Below are 5,524 nucleotides of genomic sequence, written 5' to 3'. Positions count from 1 at the left end.
TTATTTTATTTTATTTTAAATGTATGAAAAATACAATATACACATAATATTTATTTTTAATAATATTTATAAATATTCACATAATATTATATTCATTATATAAAAATATATTCAAGAATGTGTTTGTTTTATAATATTTTATGTATAATTAATATTATAAAATAAAACAATATAATTTGATAAATATCTAACTAATATAATAATTATATGAAAGTTTTATTTTATTTTTAAATGTATGAAAAATACAATATACACATTTATTGTTTATGATATTTATAAATATTTGTATATTATTTTACATAATTCATTATATAATAATAAAAATAATTTGAATAACTATACCTATTCTTTGTTTTATATTTTATTTATCATTTAGAAAAAAAATATATAATTTGATAATTATGTAACTAATATAATAATTATATTAATGTTATTATGATATTTATATGATATGTTTTATTTATAAATATTTATATAATATTTATATATTTCATTATGTAATAATATATATTTTATAATATTTATAAAATTATAAAAATAAAATTAATTTGATAATTATACGACTAATATAATAATTATATGAATATTTTAAATGTACAAAAAATACAATATACACATTGATATTTTATTTTATTATTTATCATATTTAAATATTTATAAATATTTTTATCATTTTTGTTGTATAATAATAACATAATATACATACATATATATATATATATATATATATATATATATATATATATATACATACACACACACACACACACACACACACACACACACACACACACACACACATAATATATACATATACGTTTATATATATACATACATATATATATATATATACATACATACATAAAATGTTATTTTATTTACTGTTAAACTTTAGTTGCTCAAATTCAAACATTAAATCAATTAATATTAATATATTTAAGACCTATATATTGTATATTATTTAAAAACCTGATGCTAACACACTCAGAGTAGCTCAAATTGAAACATTAAATCAATTATTTCTCACACAAACTCTCTTTTTGTTCCTCAGTGGTTCGGCCAAACGTCACGCTGAGGGCACCTACACCAGCGACGTCAGCTCTTACCTGCAGGACCAGGCGGCCCAAAACTTTGTGGCCTGGCTAAAATCCGGACAGCCCAAGCAAGAGTAGGCCTCCGCGCTTCTTGTCCCACCTTCAGTGCCTTATAAAGTGTGAAAGAGATGAAAATAAAGCAAGAGAGCGAGTGTGCGAGAGAAAAAAACTAGCCAAACTGCTTCATCACGCTTTCTCCTGTCTCTTTTCTAACGCACCTGTCCAAATGCTAATGCTAATGCTAATAAATAGCGCTGAAACCAGCCGGTGTGCTTCTGGTTATCTTTCTCTGCTAATGTCTCCTGCTTCTGTGCTAATCACACAAATACTTCAAAATGCTAACTGCAAAGATGCTACAACCAAACATTACAACACTAATACATGCTAAAGCTAAAAGCTAAGCTTGATTTAGGCCTGCTAACTGCTTCTAAACTCAGTTTAAACTTTCAATAAGTGTCCTGTACTCATGCTAACAAGTTGTTTATCACATATACGCAGTGTTGCGAACAACAGAGGCGCTAATTTGCCGCGCAGGAGGCATGTAGACGGCAGTTTCACCAGTGACGTCAACAAGGTCTTGGACAGCATCGCTGCCAAGGAGTATTTACAATGGGTGATGAACTCTAAGACATCAGGGACAAGGTAACGTCCTTTCTAGTGGCTAACAACTCAGATATGCTAATGTTATGAATGCTAATCAGTACAAGGGTGCATTTTGAGGACGTTTTTTTTTTTTGTTTTTAGTGGGAAACGTGGCGGGAATCAATGAGGAGCCAGCGGCTTCCCTGCCAGAGCTAAATATGGATCCTGAAGGGGATTCGATCATCGAAATGAATGAAAGCCATATCGCTTACAGGCAAAACGGATACAACTCTTGAAATCAAAAGCCATATTCTATTTTTTAAGAAACCTTTGAGCTCTGTGGTTGTTATTTATTTTCCCTTAGTTGTTGAAGACATCATGTAAGTTATGATGAGAGAGAGAAAAAAAAGAGATATTTTTCTATCGTTTTGGACTATTTTCTATGTGTGCGATAAAAACAAACTCAGGTGAATGCACTAAACACTCAGGTAAAAAGTGAAATTTTTTACGTGTGCCACCACTGTATCAAAGTGCCATGGGAAATGGTGTCTTGCTCTGCAAAATAAACCTTTTCATATTTCTCCCGAGCTTGTTGTTGTGAATATAGCGCCACCTAAAGGATGTACGTAACTAGATAGATAGACAGACGGATAGATAGATAGATAGATAGATAGATAGATAGATAGATAGATAGATAGATAGATAGATAGATAGATAGATAGATACATAGATACATAGATACATAGATAGATATACACATACGGATTTTAGGGTTGGAATAAAACACTAAAAATAGTAGTTATATTTCTGAAATAAGCAAGATCGATATATTTAATATATAAGAAAAATACATTTTCTAATGCGTTTTTGTACTTTTTAAAAATATGTAGTTTGTTTTTATCCCTTTTGTGTTAATATTATGACATAATGTTGCTCATATTGGTTTAAGCAGTTGAATCCTAATGTGAATTATCAAACATCTTTCAAATATCTTGTAATTGATCAAAAAACAAATATTAGAAATATATAAAGAAAAAAAGAAAAAATATATTTATTTGCAGTTGATCAGAGAAAAACTTCTGAGATTAAACGAAAAAGAGAGGAACTAAGAAAATATTGTACAAAGTAAATTTACAATTATTTTTTCTTTCCAATCGATCAGAAATCATCTAAGATGAAAGAAATATGTAAAAAAGAAAAACAATATTAAAGAAAAAATATATAACTGAAATGAGTGACCTCAGCTTCAATATATACTGTGCAATTTAAAGTGTCTGTAAAGAAATTCAAAAACTAATTATAAGCTAATAAACACTTCAATAATATTTATGTTTCTGAAAAGAGCAGGATTCCAACATTTAGCAAAAAATAAATAACATTTTCAACTATTTTTGTTTTTACTTTAATTTACTTAAATAATAAGTATTTTGTTTGTTTTATTTTATTAATAAATTTATGTATTATTATTATTATTATTATTATTAGATTATCATTATTAGTAAAGAAATATATGAGCATTTAAGAAAAAAAATCAATTTTCATCTGTTTGCTAATACTTTATTTTTTTGTTTTCACTTTATTAATTTACTTAATAGTATTTTGTTTATTTTATTAATTTAATTGCATTAACATCTATTATTTTTGTTATTATTATTATTATTAGAGTAGAATTATTAGTTTTTACTTTATTAATTTACTTAAGTATTTTGTTTGTTTTATTTTGTTTTATTTTATAAACATCTATTATTATTATTATTATTATCATCATTATTATTATTATTATTATTAGATTATCATTATTAGTAAAGAAATACAAAAAAGCAAAAATAAATAAATTTTAATCTATTTGCAAATACTTTATTTTTGTTTTAACTTTAATAATTTACTTACATAATAAGTATTTTGTCTATTTTATTATTTTAATTGTATTAACATCTATTATTATTGTTAGTATTATTATTATTAGAGTAGCATTATTAGTTTAGAAATACAAAAAAGCAAGATCTATTTGCTAATACATTATTTTTGATATTAGTTTATTAATTTACTTAATTTAATTTTAGTTTATTAACATTATTATTATTATTATTATTATTATTAGATTAGCATTATTTGTTACAAAATATTTTCACCATTGAAGCATAAAACATTATTTTTACATTTAAATGTTTTTTTTTAAATGAGCATTTGTTGTATTTTATTAACATTTTTTATTATTATTATTATTATTATTATTATTATTGTTATATTATTATTATTAATTATATTAGCATCATTGGGTAAGAAATATAATCCCAATAAAGAATGAAACATTACTTTTACTTTAAAAAAATATATATAATATGCATTTTTTTATTTTATTAGCATTTATTTTATGTTATTAACATTTATTATTATTATTATTATTATTATTATTATTATTAGAGTAGCATTATTAGTTTAGAAATACAAAAAAGCAAGATCTATTTGCTAATACATTATTTTTGATATTAGTTTATTAATTTACTTAATTTAATTTTAGTTTATTAACATTATTATTATTATTATTATTATTATTATTATTATTATTATTAGAGTAGAATTATTCGTTTTTACTTTATTAATTTACTTAAGTATTTTGTTTGTTTTATTTTGTTTTATTTTATAAACATCTATTATTATTATTATTTTATTATTATTATTATTATTATTATTATTATTATTATATTATCATTATTAGTAAAGAAATACAAAAAAGCAAAAATAAATAAATTTTCATCTATTTGCAAATACTTTATTTTTGTTTTCACTTTAATAATTTACTTACATAAGTATTTTGTTTATTTTATTAATTTAATTGTATTAACATCTATTATTATTGTTAGTATTATTATTATTAGAGTAGCATTATTAGTTTAGAAATACAAAAAAGCAAGATCTATTTGCTAATACATTATTTTTGATATTAGTTTATTAATTTACTTAATTTAATTTTAGTTTATTAACATTATTATTATTATTATTATTAGATTAGCATTATTTGTTACAAAATATTTTCACCATTGAAGCATAAAACATTATTTTTACATTTAAATGTTTTTTTTTAAATGAGCATTTGTTGTATTTTATTAACATTTATTATTATTATTATTATTATTATTATTATTGTTATATTATTATTATTAATTATATTAGCATCATTGGGTAAGAAATATAATCCCAATAAAGAATGAAACATTACTTTTACTTTAAAAATATATATATAATATGCATTTTTTTTATTTTATTAGCATTTATTTTATGTTATTAACATTTATTATTATTATTATTATTATTATTATTATTATTAGAGTAGCATTATTAGTTTAGAAATACAAAAAAGCAGAAAAAAATCTATTTTCATCTATTTGCTAATACTTTATTTTTTGTTTTTACTTCATTAATTTACTTAATTTAATTTTAGTTTATTAACATTATTATTATTATTATTGTTATTAGATTAGCATTATTTGTTACGACATACATTCACCAGTGAAGCATAAAACAATATATTTTTTAAATATAATAGTTTTTTTAATAGCATTCATTGTATTTTATTAACATTTATTATTATTATTATTATTATTATTATTATTATTGTTGTTGTTGTTGTTGTTGTTGTTGTTGTTGTTTTATTATTAATTATATTAGCATCATTGGGTAAGAAATACAATCCCAATAAAGAATAAAACATAACTTTTACTTTTTTTTTCACTTTTTTAAAAAATATAATGCGTATTTTTTTATTTTATAAGCATTTATTGTATGTTATTAACATTTATTATTATTATTATTATTATTATTATTAGAGTAGCATTATTAGTTTAGAA

The sequence above is a fragment of the Garra rufa genome, unplaced genomic scaffold (assembly GCF_049309525.1).
Source record: "Garra rufa unplaced genomic scaffold, GarRuf1.0 hap1_unplaced_824, whole genome shotgun sequence".
Lineage (NCBI taxonomy): Eukaryota > Metazoa > Chordata > Actinopteri > Cypriniformes > Cyprinidae > Garra > Garra rufa.
The sequence above is the reverse complement of the archived record's forward strand: the minus strand, read 5'-3'. Positions refer to the sequence as shown.